The sequence below is a fragment of the Notamacropus eugenii genome, chromosome 1, assembly GCF_028372415.1.
Source record: "Notamacropus eugenii isolate mMacEug1 chromosome 1, mMacEug1.pri_v2, whole genome shotgun sequence".
Taxonomy (NCBI): Eukaryota; Metazoa; Chordata; class Mammalia; order Diprotodontia; family Macropodidae; genus Notamacropus; species Notamacropus eugenii.
Genome location: NC_092872.1, coordinates 736,262,673 through 736,284,547, shown reverse-complemented (window position 1 = coordinate 736,284,547; position 21,875 = coordinate 736,262,673). Strand labels below are relative to the sequence as shown.

Here is a 21,875-nt window from a genome sequence, read left to right as displayed (position 1 = left end):
TCCAAAGTTCTCATTTTATAATGAGGTGGAGGGACAGTAGATGACTTGTCCAATGTCCCATAGACAATATGTGTCAAAGGCGAGATTTCAATGTAGATCCTCTGACTCCTGAGCCAGTGTGGTTTCCACTCAGGATATATACCTCTTCATCTTCAACATAGCCCTCCAGGCATGAAAATCCATAAGGGAGAGAAAGTTCTTTCTTCCAAGAACACTATGCCAGAGTGGTCAGCCCCACAGAGCCAGTGTATACGATAAGCCCCAAGGCAGAGTGATGACAAGGCTCTTTTCTTCTTTCTTTCCCTTCCTCCCTTCATTACTTTCTTCCTTCCTTCCTTTCATTTCTTTGTCTTTCTTCCTTTATTCCTTTTCCCCTTCTTCAGTTCCTTTCTTCATTCTTTCCTTCCTTATCTTCCTCAATATTTTTCTTCCTTTTTTTCTTCCTTATTTTCTTCCTCCCTTCTCTCCTTCTTTCCCTTCTTCCTCCCTCCCTACTTCCCTTATTTCTTCTTTCCTAATTCCCTTTCACCCTTTCTTTTTTCCTTCCTTCTTTTATTCCCCCCTTCTTTCTTCTTCCTCCCTTTCTCCCTCCCTTCCTCCCAAAATCTGCCCACTATTTGGCATATAAGTGCACAATGATGTTTATTAATTGATTAAGTCAGAATGGTAGGTAAATCTTTGGTAAATGTTGCATCTTCTCCAGTAATTCACAGTGCTCTGCATAGGATTGGTGTTCGTAAAACATTTAAAATAAAGCGTAATTCAATCTCATCCTGTTCTCCTTGCAAATAGTTGAATACATTACTTACTTAAGTGACTTCTAAAATTTTTAGAGGTGTAATCCAGGAGACATTATCAAAGTGCAGTATTATCAAATTAATGCACTCCAAATAATCTCTTAGTCAAGTGGCCACTCTCTGGGTACATTTCTCACTATTTTTCCCATCTGTAACCCAGGCTTGAACTATCTCTCTAGCTGTGAAAGTCTGAGGAAAGGGATGGGATCATTTCTCTGCAACACTTGGCCTCACATTTCATGACAGTTCTTCAGATTCGATTGCTCTTGTGAAAATAGGAGACCCTTCAAATCAGAAACTGACAGATTTTATAAGAAAATAAAATTCCACAATATGGTGCTTTCAAGAAATGAATCTAAGAGACAATGATGTGAAAGGCTGCAAGAAAACATACTGTGCATCAGGGGAAACCAAAAAGTATATCAGGCTGTCAGACAAAGCAAAAATAAAATTGCACAGCATAAGCAAAGCTAGACAAGGAAATTGCATTATACTTAAAGAAATCATAAATGACAACCAATATCCATATCAAACTCAAATGCTCCAAATGACTTCACATCTAAATTTCAAAAGGACATAGATAAGAACATAAAAATATTGAATGAAATTGAAGTTTCTGCACAAATGAAATTAATGCATCTAGTATAAGAAGAAAAGAAGGATATCATTGTGTTGTATATTTCTGATGAGGATTTGGTATATAAGACTCACAGACAAGTGACAAAAATATATAGCACATTAGCCATTGAACAGCTAGATATTGATCCAGCATAGTGGATAGAGTGCTGGAACTCGTAGCAGCAGTACCTGAGTTCAAATCCAGCTTCAGATATTTACTAGCTGTGTGACCCTGAGCAACTCACTTCATCCTCTTTGTCCCAATTTCCTCATCTGTAAAATGAGTGGAGAAAGAAAATGCAAACCACTCCAGTGTCTTTACCAGAGAAACCCCAAATGGCGTCGCAAAGAGTGAGACACAACTGAAAATGACCGAATGACAAAAATTGATAAGTAATCAAAGGACATGAACAATAAAAATGAAAAACATTTAATAATTATGTGAAAGAACACTAAAAATCGCAGACAGTAAGTGAGATTTAAACCAAAACAAACCTGTTGTGTCAATGCACAGTCAACAAATTGTAAAAGAGTGAAAATAGCTAACATCACAGGGGTTGTGAAAAGACAGGTACATGAATGCATCATTGGTAGGGCTGTGAATTAATACAACTATATTGAAAAGTAGTTTGGACTTGTGCAAATCACTTGGCTAAAATGCTCAGACCTTAAAATCCAGAAATTCTTTATGTCAAGGAGGTGATTAAAAAAATAAAAACTCCCTACATACTAAAATACTCATAGCTACACTTTTTTTAGATAGCAAAGAATTGGAAACAAAGAAACCCTCAAATGGAAACTGACTGAACACCTTGTGGAACATGAATGGGATGGAATTATACTTTGTGATAAGAAATTATGAACAGGGTGAGTACAGAGAAGGATGGAAAAACTTATGTGAACTGATGCAAAAGGTGGTAATCTGAGTCAGGAGAATAATATATATGGATATGGAAAGAAATGCAAGCAAAATTCTACACTCTGTTGCAGTCAAAAAACAAATCTAAAAAGCAAGACTTACATGGCACAAAAATGCAAAGCTGCAACTACAAAAATGGTATAGAAAAGGAATATTTCAAAATTTAAAAGGACATATGTGCCTCCAAAGATACATGAGGGAATAGCTCACCCACTCATTTGCAGAAGAGAAGGTGTCCATGAGTGTGAAATTTAGCATTTTTTATTCAATATATTGAATGGTTTTGCTTAAATTTTTCTTCTCTTATTCCCTCTTATTTTTTCCTTTAAAAAGAACCTTTCCTATGAAGGAAATATCTCTAAGAAGCAGGGAGAGATTAGGGTGATAAAGAAAGAAATCTAGATAGTGTAAAAATAAAAATAAATTGATACAAATCTATTTTTAAAACAAACCCAAGGAGGGATGTGTTCATTCTGCTGGGAGAGACTCAGGAAGCACAAGGACTTGTAACCAATGACTTTTCATCTCCCAAGGCCTCCAAAAGAAGACAATGATTGATCTTGTCTGGAGTTTTCTCATAAATAACATTCTGAATTACTTGCTTATAGTGAAGAAGGAGAAGAGGATCTTCCCAATTTCTCTCACAACAAAGATCTAAGCTACTTCTTTCATACAAATATATCAATATTTTCACTTCTGAAAGTCTCACTCTCCATGCACTAAAGCATTTGATTGTTCCCTACATTGTCCATCACTTAAATTCAACTACTTGTGACCTGGTTCTCATTTTTCCCATTACCAAAGGAAACAGGTGGACTGTGCACGGTGTGTCTCACATTTAATGGAGGTCCATTAAATGCCATCAGAGGTATGTTTCCTACACAAAGAAGCCAGTTAGAGATACCTTTAGGATTATGGTTAAGTGTGCAACAAATGACCCTTCTGACAAATAGATAGCAACTCCAGGGCAGAAGGCAACTGCCTTGATGTTAGGTTTGTAGGTTGATGAATTTCTTCACTGAAGGTGAATAGCAGGAGAAGTAGCAGAAGAAGAAAAGGGTCCTTCCAGTTGAGTCTGTGAAGTTATCCCTGTGAAAGAGATTCCTTGGTTAAGCTCATCCATGATCCCCATGTCCATTTCTTCCTTCCCATCTTAATGGAAGAGGTAAAGCAAGGGAATGAAATCAAGGCTCAGGAATGAGTTATAAAGACATCCATTCTACCTTCTCTCTGGTGACTTTCCCAAGGGATCTGCTTTGTCAGCAGCATTGTGTCTGTGCCTTCTCAGCTCATGCTCCTTCAACATGACTGTGTTCTGTAACCTATTCTCAAAAACCATAAGTGATCACACATTCATAGGATTTCATAATGTGAAGGGACCTCAGCAGCCATCTAGCGCCATTCATATATAAATGAGGATCCTCTCCATAATTGGCGAGCTAGCCTATGCTTGAAGACTTCTCATGGAAAGGAACCAACTCACAACCCCCCAAAGCTGCCCATATCACTGAAGATATAGTTCCAGTTTTCAGGAAATTTTGCCTTATATCAGACCTAAATTTATCTCTTCAAATTCTCTACTTATTGTTCCTAGTTTTAGCCTCTGGGTCCAAACATAAGCAATCTGTTTCCTCTTTTTCTTCTTGAAGTACCTGATAACTCAGTGGATAAAGCATTAGGTCTGAAATCATGAAGACCTAAGGTGAAAGCCAGCCTCAGACACTTATTATTTCTGTACACTTGGGCAAGTCACTTAACCTCTGGCTGCTCAGTTTCTCCAGCTATCAAATGGGAATCATAATAGTCCTACTTCACCCTCAAAGGGTTGTGCTAAGGATCAATTGAGAGAGTATTTGTAAAGTGGCTTAGCACAATGCCTGGAGCAGGTTAGGTGTTTAATAAATGCTTATTGGTATTGGTTCCTCCTCCCTTTTCCACATGATAACTCCTGAAGATATCTATCATTTTCCTGCCACATCCTTGACTCATCCATTCATGTTATGGGTCCTTCAGGTTAAACATGCAGGATTCCTTTAAACCATCCTCCTATTGTAAACCCCTCAGACCCTTTATTCCTCCCGGAATGTTTCCAGAACTGAAGAGAATGCTCCAGATGAGACCTCATGCAGGCAGAGTAGAGCAGTATGGGCACGTTCTTGTTCTTGGAATCCATTACCCTTTAACTGATTTCTTTAAACACACAGGGAGAGGGCAAGTGCAAATACTATTATCACAAATTCTACACCCAAGTTTTCTGACATGTGGGGAACTGGCAGGGGTCATGCGATGGCTGAGCCTCACCCTGGGAAATCCACCTTCATCATCATGTCTTCCCTGCCAGCTAAGTCTCCATGTCTCTTTTATTGCAACTGAATATTGCTTGAATATGGGGTACCATGATGCACTCATCTGAACTTTCTAATCCACACATGCTCCAGTCTTTTCCAGATGAGCTATTTTCCTGTTGTGCTTCCTTCTCTTGTTCCTTGTCCTTCTACATTTTAATGAAGTCTGCCTTCATACACAACCAGCTTGTTCTCTCCCCTTTCTTTTCATTTTAAAATTCTTTTATGACATTTATACAACTCCAACTGCCTAGACACATTTATCATCCTTGGTCAAGGGGAGAAGGGAAGAGAAGAATTATTTAGAGGTAAGTATTATTGTTTTCCTCATTTTACAGTTGAGGAAACCAAGGCTGGGAGCAGGTAAGTGGGAAGAAGGTAATAAGCATTTATATAATGCCTACTGCATGCCAGGCACTGTGCTAAGCACTTTACAAATATTATCTTGATTCATCCTCACAACCCTACATGATAGGTCCTGTTATCAATTCCATTTTACAGTTGAGGAAACTGAGGCAAATTGAGGCTAAGTGACTTTCCCTGAGTCACTCAGACAGTAAGCATTTGAGAATAATTTGAATTCAATTCTCCTGGTTCCATGCCCAGTGTTCTATCCATTGCCCCTCTTGGTTGTCTAGGTGCACTCTACGCCTGACCAGAACCTTGTTGAAAAGGGATTATTTTGTAAAAGATAATTGACTCCATTTTGTTCTATATTTGTTATTATATTTCTTTCCCTGACATTTATGTCCCTTTGACACATTCTAAACCTGAATATCTCCTTTGGTGTTTCCCTTCACCTAATTGATTTGTAATTAAAAAGAACTCACTGGACATGGAATAGTACCAGGAAGTCATTCTGTTGCCTTTATAGTATCCCTATATCAGTAAAGCATGCAGTAGGGGCTTAATAAGTGCTAATTAACTAGCTGATGAAGAAGGGATAGTATCCATTGGTCCAATGTAAGCAGCTCTGTTAAAAAAAAACATTCTTTCTTTTGCAGCAATTTAAATATCTTTTGTACCTTTTCTTATCTACATGCCCTACCTATTCTTACCCAAACACTCTGAGTCATATAGCTCAGGAGGAGAGTATATGCAGGGATGTGATATGTATATGGTTATATACACATAGATAGGCATGTGTGTACATACATATGTGCATGTATGTGGCCATATACATAAATACGTGTGCGTATATGTGGCTGTATATACATATAATGTGTGTGTCATCTGTGAAACCATAACACACATGTGTTCATCATATAATGACATTCTTGAATAAGATATTCACACTTTTGAATGGAGAAATAGACTGAGATGTACCAATTTGTCTCTATACTATATTGGCTTATTTATGTACTGGACAGCAAGGACCCTGAAAATGCCTACAACAAACCTGTCATTCTTATGTTTCAAGCCATAAACCAGAAATTCTAGTATTTCCACATGCCATCTTCTTAACTAGATGACTGCTCCCAAAAGCTTCTTTTCTCTTGTTTATCCCTTGTCTTTATTACCAGCAATGGTGAAGGTACCAGCTGTGCCACTGTTTGCTTCAGCTTCTTGCCCAAGAAAGAAATGGAAAAAAAATGTGGCAAAGAAAGAGGATGAATTAGAGATCCTAAGGCAAGAATGAAATTTTGACTTTATCTCTGAGAGTTGGGGAGATGAAATCTATGCTTGAAATATGACACCACAAGGGCATATCTAATTTTTTAATTGTCTAGTTAAAGTATGTAGGAGGAGATGGAGCATGTGCAAGGTGGCTTTATATATTAAGAAGATGTGTTTATCCAAGAAAACCCAGAAACTAGAAAGAGTTAGCCAAGTGCAGAACATCAGAGTCACAAATAAGAGAGAAAACAAAGTGATTTTTGTCACCAGAGTATACCCCAGACTCCTTGGATGGAAAGAGAAGTTCAGAAAACATAAGCTAAAAAACAAAGGCATAAAGAAGTAATGAGGAGTTTGAAATACCTGGGACATTCTGCCCAAAGAAGAGAAACTGAGCATTTCTTGACTTCACTTAATAATGATTTTATCACTCAAATAGTGAAGGAACCAACACAAAGATATTATAATGTGAATGTCACTAAAAGGGAGTAATTGGATGGTGTGGAAATGGTGAGGATTTATTCATCAGTGATAATGCCATCTTAGAGTTTATGATAGAGAACAATATAGTTAGCCACAGTAGGACAGGCACTCAATATGTGGGGAGTCAGGATTGCAAAATATTCTGAGAACGGATGATCTGAATCACGTACTCTAAAATTCTGGAAAAGGAAGTTAACTCAGTTGGGTTGTGCAATTCTCAAGAATGAATTTTTGAGGTCACAAAGAGGAACAATTCTGATGAGAAGGAAAAGGAGAAAGTTGTTTAAATAGACAAATGTGGGTGCCTAGAAAATTCAGCAACTTGGGTTTTTAAAAAATCACACACAGAAGTTGGGAACAAGGTAGATAAGAGAGGACAAATACAAAAACACAATATATAAGAATAAAGGTGCCTAGAAAACTAGGAGTAAGTCTGGCAAGAATGAAGTTTGGACTAATATCTTACACCATATAACACAATAAACATGAAATAGAAACGTGACCTGGTATTAAAGATCATACCATAAATAATTAGAAAACAATTAAATCAGATTCCTTTCAAAACTATGTATAGGGGCTAAATTTATGAGAAAAGGTGCACAAAAAAAGATTTTATGAGATAAAATAGGTATTTTTTAATTACAGGGAATTGAAAAGTGTGAAGAAAATAAATGCTGATAAAGGGAAGTAGTTGAATGGAAAAACATTTTTGACCAAATATTTCTTAAAAGGGTCAGACATTTAAAATATAAAGAAGTATATGAGAGCCATTCCCCAAAATATATGTGGTCAATGGATATGGACAAACAGTTCACAATAGAAAGAGTTGTCTATTCATAATTATATGATAGAATGTTCCATATCACTAATAGAAAAATACAAATCAAAACAACTCTAAGGTTTCACCTCCCCTTCACTAAATTACAAAAGATAACAAAAGGATAATATTTGCATTTGCAGAAGTAATGGAAAGAAGAGCACACTAATATATGGCAGGTAAAGCTCTAAATTGTTCCAAACATTCTTTAAAGCAATTTGGAATTATGGGAAGAAACAATGAAATGTCCATAATCCTTGATCCGGTGATTCCACTGCTAGGCATATACCACAAAGACCAATGACAGAAAGGGCAGTTTAGGGGCATCATAGTGCACTGAATCCTGAGCCTAGAATCAGGAAGACCTGAGTTCAAATATGGCCTCAGAGACTGAGCAGCTATGTGACCCTGGGCAAGTCACTTAGCCTCTATTTGCCTCTATTTTCTCATTTACAAAACAAGGGTAATAATAGCACCTACCTCTCGGGGTTATTGTGAAGATAAAATGAAATAAATATTTTCAAACCACTTAGCACGGTGCCTGGAACACTCTAGGCAGCATATGAATGTTAGTTATTATTATTTATCTGAAAAAATATCAAGTAGACAAAAATATTTGTTGTAACATTTTTTGTAGCATCAGAGAACTGGACACAAAACAGACATTAATCTTTTGGGGAATGACTGGACAAGCTATGGTATATAAATATTACAGAATGTTATTGTGCTATAAGAAAAATGAATACAATACATGCAGAAAAGTATGGGAAGATGTGAGCTGATGCAATGTGCAGTAAGCGGTAGTAGGAAAATCATATGCAAAATTCCCATGAAATGTAAAGAGAAAAAATAAAAATAAAAACAATTAAAAATTGAGGTCACAAAATAATATTGAATATACTGGAATATCAGCAGTTCCACTTTGCTTTCTAGAACTGGAGGATCTCTTGAGGTAAAACACCTCAGGGATAAGTCTTTTTAATATATTTTGTTTTTATTTGACCTTGTTTCGCTTGAATTTTTTTTCCTGCTGATTATTTGTTATTAGGAATAGCTCTCTTGAAGTGGGGCCAGATTCGCTGGGAAATATACGTGACTGAACATCAACATTTATTCAAAAAAGCATAGTTAAAAAAAAAAAGAAAGACAAGAGTATGGAAGACCATAAAAAGTGAAAATGGTGGTTTCTGCTAACTACAACAATAAGGGTGGTGTTTTTAAGCCTATAGTGTAAAGGGGGAGATGAGGAGCAAGAGATAGATAGAGCCAAGGTTTGGGTACATGGGATGTTAACTAATGACAGAAAGAAGATGCTGTTGCTCAACTCATCCCTTGTTTCCATTTTTTCTACAAATAATATTTGATAAGAACAAAGATGAATAGTAGAGAGACAAACCCTAAGATAGTAAAGAGAGGAGGTAGCTGTACTCGCTGGATACGCACACTCCAGAGGAGTTTCCTTTTAAGATCCTAAGATAACTGGAGGCACTGCAAGAGACCACTGAGATACCAGCATGAGTTCAAGGAAAACAGGCCATTCTAGATGAACTTTGTTTTCATTTAATGACAGGAACATTGTCAGGGAAAAGTCATAGACCTAGATTTCATAACACTTGACTAAGACCTTCACAGTCTCTTTCAAGGCAAGATACAGAGCAATGGCTTTTATGATTGGCTCATCGTAGAACTGATTGAAAGCCTAGAACCAAAGTCTGATGATCAGTGGATCAGTGACAAGGTGTGGTGGGACATGTCTGCAGTGGTATGGCATGGAGATCTATCCAGAATGCCTTTCTGCTAAGCATTTCAATAATGATTTGAATGAAGTGAGAGATAGATTATTTCTCAAATCTGAAAGATGAAAGAAAATTGGGAAGGATAATTAACATACTGGAGAGAATAGCTGGGATCCAAAAAGTGGGCAACAGGAAAGAAAAATGGAGATAAGTCAGTGAATTGAATTTAAAAGAGAAATGTAAAATCCTATAGTGGGGTTGGGGATTATAGACAGACAAGAGTTTGTGTAAAAACAGACTGATGGTTTTAGTGCAGATTAACTTCCTTAAGAGTCAAGAATGTGACATGGAAGCCAGAAACCCAAAGGGGTCTTAGTTTGTGGGAATGGAGATACATGCTGAATGAAGGCAGCAATAGCCCTATTGAACTCTATCCTGGAAAGAGCACAACTGGACTATTGTGTTCTCTGGGGATTCTATGTTTTAAGAAGGATAAGAAACTGGAGCATGTCCAGAGCTAAGTGACCAGAAGGATAAGAGGACCAGAACCTGTTCCATATAAGCACAGTTCAAAGGAAATTGGGTTATGATCACTAAGTTTCTGAATCTTTTCTATACAAAAGAATTACAATTATCCTACTGCATCCCAGAGGAAGGAAGTAGGAATGATGACTGGAAGGTAAAGAGAGAAAAAAAATCTACCTACATATATGAAAAAGAAACCTTAATAATATGAACCATCCAAAAGTCCAAAAATTATCCAAAAATCAGGAGGCAGTGACTTTGGTCATTTTTGTAACTAATGTGTTGGTTACTTTTGATGAACCATCTTCTCCCCCACACACCTACTTCCTTTTGATTCCTTATTAAAAGAGATAGATTTATAGGAAAAAGTAGAGGATGAACAAAATGGGAAATGTAGTTATTATACAGTCAAATTATAGGCATAAGGTCTGTGTTTGCAATTTTACAGGTAAAGGAATGTCCAGGTAAGTTTGTCCACAGGGTACTTTTATTAAAGGCATGCTATGTGTCAGACTATCTACTAAACATGGGTAAGAAAATTCACTCTACCCATGGAAGTTAGCATCTTTTCTGAAACTTGGAGTACTAGAGTTGCCTAAGGTGTGGAGAAGTTAAGTGATTTCCCAAGAACAAACAAGCAGAAGTTGGACTTGCCCCCAGGTCTTCTCCATCCTCTCACCCATGCTTCCTTTCCAATAAGTAAATATATCAGTAAAAATATTTCTCAAGGTTGTGACTGCCATGTCACTTGAAGTCTTCAACCCAAGGATATGTGATAATTTGTTGGGAATGTTGAACAAAGAATATTTGTTGTTATAAGGTTTGGATTAGATGCAGTTCAAGGTGATTTCCTACTCTGAGATTTTGTTCCTAGGATACTTTTCACCAGGTACACAATTATTAACATCAGCCCCAGAATAATACCTTGTTGTATTCTTTTGTGTTCTCTTTTTTCCATCCCTTTCCCTTCACTTAACAATACATACCTGCCTTTCTCCTCTTCCATTTGGTGAAGACCACAAAACAGCTCATCATCAGGATGATTCTAGAAGGATGCTCAGGGCAACAGCCCACAAATTCCTCTTGGAGGACTTCTCAGGGACTACAGAAGCAGAAGAGCCAGCAAATTAAGGGGACTGAGGGAATGAGATTTCTCCATAGTGCAATGGGGAGAATGTCCAGTGGGAACATTGCCCTTGGACCCTTTACCAGGCAGGGATGGACATGGGCAGGAATTAACAGAATCCTGTGACTTAGCTTTCAGGAGATGGGCTCTGTAGCTTGACTGAGACACTCACCAAAGTACACAACTGGTGTCTCCAGCTGACTGTGATCTACCACACAAGCATAACCTGTCCCTGTGTCTCCTGGCTGGATCTCCAGGGAGATTCGGACATAGAAAGTATCGTCAGAATTAGGGAGGGTACCACTGGAGCTCTCTTTCCCCCGTATAGCACCATCAATACCATTCTTCCAGTGGAGCAGAATGGATGGTGGGTAGAAACCTGTGGCTGTACAGGAGAGGCTGATAGTGCCATTGGGGAAATCTTGGCGGGACACGTACACTTCAGGTGGCACTGAAGGTAGAAGAAAAGAGAGAAGAAATACATCAGACCCAAAGTGAATTCATATCCATTGGTCCCTTTATCCTCCCTCCTTCCTTCTCCCCTTATTGACCAACCTCACCTCTTTTCTTCCTCCAGCAGTATCACTTGCCTCTCTATGCCACCCTTAGTGTCTAATGCCCTGCTCTGTACACAGCAGGAGTGCATTTTGCTCATGTTTTTGTTGTTGGAGTTATGTTCTGTTGTCATTTTGATTGTTTATGAAGATGAGCCATTAAAACCTAGAATGGAATGCCTGGGAAGAGAGGAAGTTCCCCTTTATAAGAGGTCCTCAGATCAAGATGAGATGACCTCTTATGTGGTTAATTTTATTTTCTAACATTTCTGCATCACATTAATTAAGCAAAGTGCTTAACCACATCATGATAGTTATTTTGTCATATTACATAACCACGATAATAAGCAGCAACTGACCTTCTCTGTTGTCTTAAAAATGTAGTTATTTCCTCATGCAGATGTGAAGATAGTATTGTTCTTGAAAGTTTAATTTCTGTTTATTTGATTTTTATATATTTTACTGATGTATTTTGTTAGTACATTATAGACATTTATAGATTGCTCCCCCTCTGTGAGAGGTCTGTTATAACCAAACAAAGCACTTCAGTAAAACAGTGACTTCATCTATGAATGACGGCAAGAGTTCCCATCTGCAACACCACCAACTCCCTTTTGTAAATTAACGAGATCTATTGAACATCTCTACCCAAGATAAGAAAAGAAAAGAAAGGGAAAGGAGAGACAAGAAAAATACATTTCTTATAGCAAACATAAATAGTCGGGAAAAACAGAGTCCCTCTGTGGTTGTATACAAATGCGCACACACACACACACGCACACAATACACACACATATATACACATTTCCCAACTAATGTGCCTCATTGCCTCAGGTTCAGTACCACAAGGTACATTGGGTGTATTTTAGAAAACAGGCTTTTTCACATACAAATACTGCCCTTATCACCTTGCAAATTCTGAGATTCTCTATTTCTGTACAGGCAAGAGACATTTAAACCAACTGTCAGTGGTGATAAGCAGCTAATACTATGAAAGGTTTAGACCACAATTTTCTTTAATAGTTCAATACTTTCATTACATAACAGAGATCATATAATAATAATAGCTAACATTTGCATAGTACTTTCTACGTTTCAGGCACAATGCTAAGCATTTTACAAATTTTACCTTGTTGGAGCCCCACAACAACCCTGAAAGGTATAATTATGGCCATTTTAGAGATGAAGAAAATAGAACAAGTCAAGGTCAAGTGATTTGCCCTGAGTCATGTGGAAGTCTCGCAGAATGGATTCAAACTTCTCCTGATTCCAGGTGCAGTGCTCTAGCCACATAGGTGGCCAATCTAGCAGCCATAATCTTCAACTCTCTATTGAATTTTAGACACAAATTTGTCTTCACAATATTCTGGGACACAAAGAACTCCTCATAGTAACCCAATAATGACTCTCTCAGAGATTTACTTAGGCTGGGTTATTCCCAAGAGACCCAAAGTAAGTCCCTAGGTCTGTGTTTCAAGCTGCCCTTGCTTGATAGAGAAAGTCAAAACTTGAGCATCTCTACTATCATATTGTATGACCAGTTCCCCTCTCATGGGACAAAGATGCCAAGAAACCTCTTCCATGGGATTTAGTCTATCCCATGATTTGTTACAATGACTCAGGTCATAACATTGTGAGGCCACATGATGCAGTGGGAAGAGCTCATCTGGAAATTCAGAAGTCTTGTATTTGTTCTTTCCTTCCCTTGTGAGTTTAAGCAATTCCTTTAACATCTCTGGTATTTGATTTCCTTGACTGTAAAGTGAGAGGATTGGACTGAATTGATGATCTATGTAAAACAGGAAGGGACTTACACCCACATTTTATAGATGTGGAAGCGAAAGACTAGAGAAATTGGACAATGGATCTAGAATTCAGTGCTATGTTCTTTCCACTGCAGGCATTTTCTACAGACACAATAAACAACGTCTCACAAATACGTATGATTTCTCAAATACATATCGTGTTATCAAGAAAGAAAAAAGAATCCATTCACAAGTACCTGTGACTTCCTATGAGTATTGTGATATAAAGCTTCAAAGAATAATGGGAATAAAGAATGACATCAGAGAAATATATGAATAGGAAAGATGATGGTCTGCTCCATGGAAAGAGGAAGAAGTCATGGGTGATTGGTTACCGTGCTCCATCTGGATCCCCTGGACATCAAGGGAAGGGAAACATTGAAAATGTTTGCCATAAGTTTGTCCTAGAGACCTGATTTCCAAGAAGTAAATGGAATTGATTCAAATGTATACTACGAGAGCTAATTTCCAACTGATAAATGATCTAAAGCAGTTCTCAATGGAAGAAAAACAGTCTCTCTACAACCACATAAACAAAATTTCCAAAATCCTAATACTTAAAGAAAAGCTAATTGCAACAATTGCACATTCTGGTACTTATCCTGAGGCAATGAGGCATATTAATTGTGGAATGAGATGTGTATGTATCGTGTATTGTATGTGTATGTGTGTGCGCATTTGTATACAGTCACAGAGGGACTCTCTTTTGCTCGACTATTTATGTTTGCTATAAGAGATATGTTTTTCTTTTCTTTCCTGTCCCTTTCTTTTCTTTTCTTATGTTGAGTAGAGATTCTACCTCACACCCATGAGACTGGAAAACATGACAAATAAAATGGCAAATGTTGGAGGGGCTGTGGTGAAATGGTTGGTGCGCCTGTAGATGAGTACAACCATTCTGGAAAGTTCCAAAAGGTTACTAAAGAAGGCATGCCCTTGGACACAACTATAACACCCCTGGCCCTAAACTCATAGAGAATCAAGAAAGAGGAAAGGAAGGGATCCAATATGTGCAAAAATACTTAGAGCAGCTCCTTTAGTACTGGCCAAAAGCGGGGAACTGAGGGGATACCCATCAGCTGGGGAGTGGCTGAACAAAGTGTTGTATATGGATGAGATGGAACATTATTGTGCTGAAAGAAATGAGTAATGAGTAAATGAGTAATGAGAAAGAAATGAGTTTTAGAAAAACAGAAACACTTGTACGAACTGATAAAAAATAAAAGAAGCAAAACCGCAAGAACAATTTATACCACAACATCAATTTTATAGAAATAAGCCCTTTTGTATGAACACTTTAAAAATGAAGACTTTTAAATGCTGAAAAATAATGAAATGAGCAGAACTGGGAGATTAGTTTATACAAAGCAACAATACAGTGCAGACAAACAAATTTGAAAGCTGTAAGAATTATAACCAAAATTATGACAATCCAAGACTCCACAGAACTAATGAAGCATGCTATGCACATCCTGACTGATAGAGGCTGGGTTCAAGGTACAGATGATCCTTCTTTTTTAACACAGCTAATGAGAGAATTTGTTTTGCTTGACGAGATGTATTTGCTACAAGGAATTTGCTTTTCTTTTTTCCTCTCTTGGCAAGAGATGGGACAGAAAAAAATATATTTCTTTTCATTAAAAAAATAAAAATCTAATTAAAAAAGGAGAGAAAGCAAAGTAAAATAAATGTTATATTTCTCCCTCCAATCAAAACTTTTCCATCTTCTGAAAATATATTTATGTTAATTAACAAAACAAACATTAATTTTAGAAAGTAAAATCAAGAAAAGACCACAGGCAGACCTCCTATCACAAATTTATGGAAGGACAGAGACAAAAATTGCTCAGGATAGTAATGATGGAGGAAGTGTGATTTGCATCATTGGAAGTGAAATCCACATGGAGAGAACAACAGAGGCATTTAAATATTTATTCCAATGAAGATACAATGCAAATAACACAACTGTACACTGCAGAATATGAAAGTTCACAAAACTAAAATTAAAAGTAATCCTTACAGTAAAAAAATTACAGTGGGGAGACTGCCTTAAAGAACCTATAGTGAGCTCCATACCATACTGAAGCATCAGAGTAGAACTTTCATGATCTCAATAAATGAATGAAGATAATTCCTCACATTTTTACTAGGTGTATTGTTGCATTCTTAGAGAGAGCTGTATCCCAGGTCCTAATTCCAGTGTTCCTGCTATAAAGATAAAGGAGATGACTTGGTAAAGGATGAGGGAAAAAAATGTACTCACAATTCTCTTTCAGGCTTGAATTCTGAAGGATTTTCTGCATGGCTCCAACACAGTATCTCTTATTGTACTGTTTTCTCATTTCAGTTCAGAAAGGACTGAGCCTTAGTTATGAGCCTTAGGGTTCAGAACCACCCATCGTCCTTCTAACCTATCTATCTGGATCAAATCTTCTCTATCCCAGCCAAACTTTGTATGGCTATTCAACAGGATATCTCCATCTAATTCACAATTGAAAAGAATCTGCAATGTGTGATTCCCTGTGGGGAGGAAAAACATGGGATACTCTGGGAGAAAATTGGGTATGGAGAAATTGATGGAAACTCTGTTGTGGGTTCTGGAAGAAAAATGTATTTGTGTTGTGAACTTTAGGGGGTAACTTGTGTATAAGATAGAAATATTCTGGTATCTAAAAGGGAGCCTGATTCTGCAATCCTCAGAAGAATTCTAGCAAAGATAGGAATGGGGAGCTGTTAAACAAAATAGATTAGGAGTCAAGTATAATTCAGTCTTTTTATTGATACCTACTTATCTTGCCCTACTTTCTTCACTCAGAATGTGGTCTTTTATATAAGACAATAGAATAAGCATGATTTAGAATCAACAGTAATGAGAGATAAAAAGAAAGCACAAATTAGGAGCAGATGCCAAGAAGAGGAAGGGAACAAGGCAAAAGAGAATGAGGAACAGGAGCACGAATATGAGGAGGAAGGGAAGGAGAAAGAAGAGAAAGAGGACAAGGAGAAGGAAGAGAAGGAGATATACAAGAACAAGCAGAAAGTATCAAGGAGCCAAGGGATCAAATGTGACTGATCACTGAATTCAGGGACCAAGGAAAACTTGGGAAGGAATAACATGTTAACTCTTAAGTTCGAAGGGGAAGCCCTTCCAACCTGACTTCAATGGAGGGAAGCTGATGTGGTTCTGGACATTTACAACACTTTCCTTGCAGAAGAAGTAACAGTGGTCTGAGCCCCTGGGGTGGCATTCTGATGGACCAGTCTTGGGGATTGATCCAGCAGGCTTTGTTGACAGGAGATGAGTTAGGATGAGGGGAAGGAAGGGGACAAGGCATGTGTGAGATGACTTACTCTCAGTCTTGGTGTCATTTTTTGTGAAGTATTGGATAACAAACTGGTAATCTCTCTCATGATTTAGTATCATATGTCGCATCTCCTCAGTGGAGTTGGTTCCCATAGCCTCAGTGATCCAGGCTGCCTTCATCACAGTCTGGTTGTTTGATTTATAAAAGGAAGCCCACTGAATGTCATCAATGAGGGCAACATTAATGAAGTCCAGTAGAGTTCTAGATGTCCCCACCTCAATGTGTTTCATTTCATGTTTATGGTAGGCTGAATGAGAAAATGGGAAAAAGGGAAATGAGAGGTCAGATTTGAAGGGGCCTCAGAAACTTAAAATCTCCCCACACCCATCCACCTCCCACTGCTACTTTTCATCATTTATTTATGTAATCAGGGTTTTGGAGAATGCTCAGATCACATGAAGGTACCTTGTGTGTTGGAGAAGACATCCTGCATTTCCCTATCACATGAATGAGAGAAGTCTCCTTTGATGAAATGTGTAGTTAGAACAGGGTATATTGTTCAAACTGCCAGATTGGGATAGTCTTACTCTCCTTCCTCCACACTTTTTGCTACTTAGCAGCCAGAGATGGTAAAGGTTCATCCTGAGCAAAATGAACTAGGCTGTTGAAGGGAGAGGACTTCATCTCTCCTTTGAGGACCCATGACTCTGAAAAATGGCCTTAGACTTTCTTCTTTTCTGATCTGTTCTGTTTCAATTACAATAGGTAGAATTCCATTACTGATTGGAACAATGCAAATGAAAACAATTCTGAGGTACTACCTCATATCTATTAGATTGGCTAATTGGACAGAAAAGGAAAAATACTTATGTTAGAGGGAATATGGGGAAAATGAGACATTAATGCACTCTTGGTGGAGCTGTGAACTGGTTCAACTATTTTGTAGAACAATTTGGAACTATTCCCTAAGGCCATAAAACCTTGCATACCCTTTGACCACTACTAGGTCTATATCCCAAAAGATATTAAAAGCAATAACAATAACAGAGAGGAGAAGGACTTAAATGTACAACAATATCTATAGCAGCTCCAGATGGGTGGCAAATAATTGGAAATTGAGGAGATGTCCATCAAATGGGAAATGGCTAATCAAATTGTGGTATGTGATTATGATGGAATGCCATTGTATTATAAGAAGTTATGAGCATGATGCTCTCAGAAAAGCCTGGAAAAACTTACGTGAGTAATGCAAAGTGAAATATACTATCTATAAAGTACTGTGAATGACTTTGCTGTTGTCACCAATAGAATGATCCAAGATGATTCTGAAGGACTTATGATGAAAAATACTATCCATTCCCAGAGAAAGGACTGATGGTGTCTGAATATAGACTGAAGCATTGGATTTTTTTGGTCTGTGTTTTCCTTTAGAATATGACTACTTTGGAAGTGTTTTGCATGACTACACACATAAAACCTATATCAAGTTGCTTGCATTCTGAATGAAGGGTGGTGGGGAGGGAGAAAGGGGAAGAAGTTTGGATTCAAACTTTTGAAAACAAATATTGAAAATTGTTTTTACATGTAACTGGGGGAAAATAAAATAAAATAATAGATAAAAAGAGATAGAATTCTCACCTATCAGATTCTGAACGAAGGCAAGATGACTTTACAGGAAAGATCCAGGTTGGATTACTGCTAGCCAGTCCCAGAATGGAAGCTCTGAGAAGCCAGGGTACTTCGGACTATAGTTCAAGTGTAGCTTTGGACTTGGAACTTGGGACTATACCTCTTAAGAATTAATACAGGAGTTAAGCTATGAACTTAATCCCCTTCCCCATCTCAGAGAATGAGGTAATGCATGGGAGAATTCTGTTCCCCATGTTGAGGAGAACATTTGTCTACTTGTTATGTGTTGGGATTGGAAGCTCAATTCCGTGTGGACGGTCTTGGGCGGGTAAAAGTGGGACTTCTAAATCTTAGAGTCTTACGAGGCCCTCCATGAACAGCGGGGGTTCGAGAAGGTCAGACTGAGCTAGCTCGGCTAGCTCGGGTATTTCCGCCTCTCCCCGGGAGATACGTGATGGGTGGAGTCTCCCTGCCCTCGAGGTCGTCCCGGATTGGAGCACACCTAGTTACCTAACAGCACAGTATTGAGATGCAAACTGTGTGGCTGAAGGTTAAGTAGAATTGAGGAAGCCTAAAAGCTCTCTTAGCACGTGTGGAGCCAAGAGGACAGTAGGCTCCGCTTCTTTTCTTTCCTCTCTCCCCTCCCCCTCTCTTCCTGCTTGTACTTCTACTTCCAATCCCTTAAGCTTAGCCTCCTTAGGAAATCTCCCCCTCTTCCTCCTAAGGAAGACCTCCCTGCACTTGTAACTAGACCCTGTAATAAAGCTCAACCCCTGTTCGACTCTGGAACGACCTTTCTCTCATACGTTTATCCGGTTTGGCCAACCGAAGACCTGGGACAGGTAAGAAAGACTCGGGTAGCCCAATACAGGCCTCTAGGCCTGACAGTTATGCCTTTGAGGTAAAAATTCCTTGGTAAAAAGCTAATTTCAATATTTTGTGGTTAAATGAAACTGGGTGTCAGAAATTATCCTCCTACAGTTGGGGGAACATTATTGGTGGAGACTGGAGAGAATAGCAGAGAGCCTAGATACCACAAAATCCCTTAAGGGTACTGGGTGGAATCTAACACATCTGAATTCCATGAAGTGGTACCAAGGTAATCACTATTACACCTATCTAAGGGGGAATTCCAGAAAAAGGATATACAGATAGCCAACCTTACAGTCAGGACCTATCATAGGCCTGAATTCAAATAAAGGATCAATAGGAACAAGGATCAGTGAAGCAGCCACATTATAAAGGGCTCTGAAGGCTGAACGGGATATTCTATTTGATCCTGGGGGTGATGGGGAGACACTAGAGTTTATTGTGTAAAGGGCTGACATGGTCAGATTGGTACTTTAGGGTGACGAATTTGGCAGCTAGGTCCAGAGGATAGACTAGAACCTGGAGAGACTTGAAACAGGGAGAGCAAGAAGGTTATTGCAGGTGTGAAATGGTGAGGGCCTTCATCAGTAGGGTGGAGTGTCAAAGGAGAGAAGGGGCCTATACAAGAAATGTTCTGAAAGTAAAATTGACAGGACTTGACAAGAGTCCTGGGGAGTGAGAGAGAGTGAACTGCTAAGGACAGTACTTAGGCTGTAAGCCTGAGTGACTGGTCAGATGCTGGTGCCCAGACAGTAGTATGGATGTTTGGAAGAGGAAGGCTTTGAGGCGGGGAGGAAAGATAATAAATTTTACTTTGGAGATGTAGAGTTTAAGAAGTCTCCTTGAGAATCATTTGGAGATGTCCAAGAGACTTTTGGACATGAGTTACTAGAGGTCAAGAGAAAGGTAAGGACTTAATAAGTAGTTCTGAGAATCATCAGCTTAGAGATGACCATTGAACCCATGGGAGCTGATGATATCACCAAGTGAAATAAATCCACATTCATTAATAGACTACATCACAGAGATGGAGAGGAATGCTGTTCACTCACTACCTTTCAAAGAACACCTCCTTTTGGGTAATAAGGGACTCACCTTGGCCAATAGAGGTCCTAGCAACCCCAACCATGATTAGATAGTGGTGCTAGGAGTTATTTTCTCTAGGATTCATGGATTTCAACTAAAATCTGCCCTACTTCAGCTTCTCCCTGGCTTACCTGAGACCCCCAATGAAACATATCCCCGCATCAGTCTGCCTTAAACAATGGAGACATCTTTGTGTCAAAAAAGGTAGTACTTTATGCAATGGAATGCTGAACCAAGGTAAATGAAGCTTTAAAATAAAAACAGCCATACTTCTGATTTTCTCAGCATAAGATAACTCTTAATGCACCTATTCTGCACCTTACAGTCAGGGAGTTTCCAAGGGCACTGGGAGGTTCAATGTGAAAAGTCACGCAGCTAATATGTATCAGAGGTGGCACTGAAGGCAGGACTTCTTGACTCACAGGCCAGCTCTCTATCCATTATTCCCTCCTTCCTTTTATAAAGGACACATAGAAATTTAAAAACAAAACATACTTGTGTAGTCAGAGACAATGTTATAAGATAACAGTGCATGGCAATTATCACTGTAGACCCAACTTTCATATTGGTACGTTGGTATAGCCTCATTTTTCCCTCCCCATCTCTTTTTTCAGGTTCTCTAAGGACCTGCTTTGGTCCTTCCTCCTCCTGTCTTCAGATATGAGAGTCTGGACAACTCCCATCCTGCTCTTCACCCTAGACATCAGTCAAGTCCATCTCAGTAGGTCTTTGAAATTTAAGCATATTAAAGAAAGATGTTGAAGTTCTGTTTCTCCATTACTTACACTGCCCTGACTCCTGCAGCTCCCATCCTTCACTGATTCCTATTGATTCTTGCTGAGGAAGGGACAAAAACTAGGAAGTTGCCTTAAAAGGCACAACCTCGATCTTAGGTAAAAATGTCTCTGAAGATATTTCCCTGATTGACTCAGATTGGTTGGGGTTGTTTGAATTGTATCCTCAGGAAACAAAGTAATGGGTCTCTCCAGATGTTCCAAGTTATATCCCTACTTCTCTACTCCTGTAAATTTCCTTCCTATATTGAGTCTTTCCATCAGACTAGGAGTTCCTTGAGATCATGATCAATGTCTCCTCTGTCAGGCTGGTAGTTCCCAGAAGGATGATGACAGACAGGGTCTCTCTGACAATAGATCAGGGAATGAGGTCATTATTTGTGTTTCTAACATCATACCAAGCCTCCTATGCCAAACCAAAAGTCTACATTCCCCTCCCCTAACTTGCCCAGACTCACCTGTCTGAATCTCCCTCACAGCAAGTAGCACCAGAGTAAGTAGCCAGAATGAGAATGACCCTCTCTCCTTTCTCCAGTTAAACATTCTGCTCTGTAACTATTTATTTAGAGTCCTCAAAATCACCTCACTTAGGAGAACTACCAGTCCATACCGTCCTCAGGCTAATGCTTCCTATATAGGAAAAGAACCTCCTTTATACCCAAGGTCTTCCTTGCTTTGGCTTCGTTGGCTCTGCCAAGACCCTGCCCTCTTATAACTGCCAGAGAGGACATCTGTCTCCTGGCAGAACCTGCCCTTGCCTGGCAGAACCTGCCCTGCCTGACAGGGGGTAAAAGTGGAAGTGAAATGGAGCCTGTGGTGAAAGGAAAAAACCCTTGACTGTCATCACTT

General features: G+C 38.7%; 1 long non-coding RNA gene across 3 annotated transcripts; it reads right to left on the bottom strand.

Moving 5' to 3' along the window:
• Positions 1-1,824: 1,824 nt before the first annotated feature.
• On the bottom strand, positions 1,825-21,630 carry LOC140521733 (uncharacterized). Of its 3 annotated transcripts, none has more exons than XR_011973038.1 (4): positions 21,485-21,630; positions 11,544-16,954; positions 10,844-11,434; positions 1,825-3,423 (listed from the first exon to the last, which is right to left on the bottom strand). It is a non-coding gene; the product is annotated as an uncharacterized lncRNA (long non-coding RNA). The 3 variants fall into 3 exon arrangements; XR_011973039.1 differs by lacking the exon at positions 1,825-3,423 and having other exon boundaries at positions 7,430-11,434; positions 11,544-11,717; positions 16,694-16,954; XR_011973040.1 differs by lacking the exons at positions 1,825-3,423; positions 21,485-21,630 and adding an exon at positions 18,286-19,653 and having other exon boundaries at positions 7,430-11,434.
• Between the last annotated feature and the right edge of the window lie 245 nt (positions 21,631-21,875).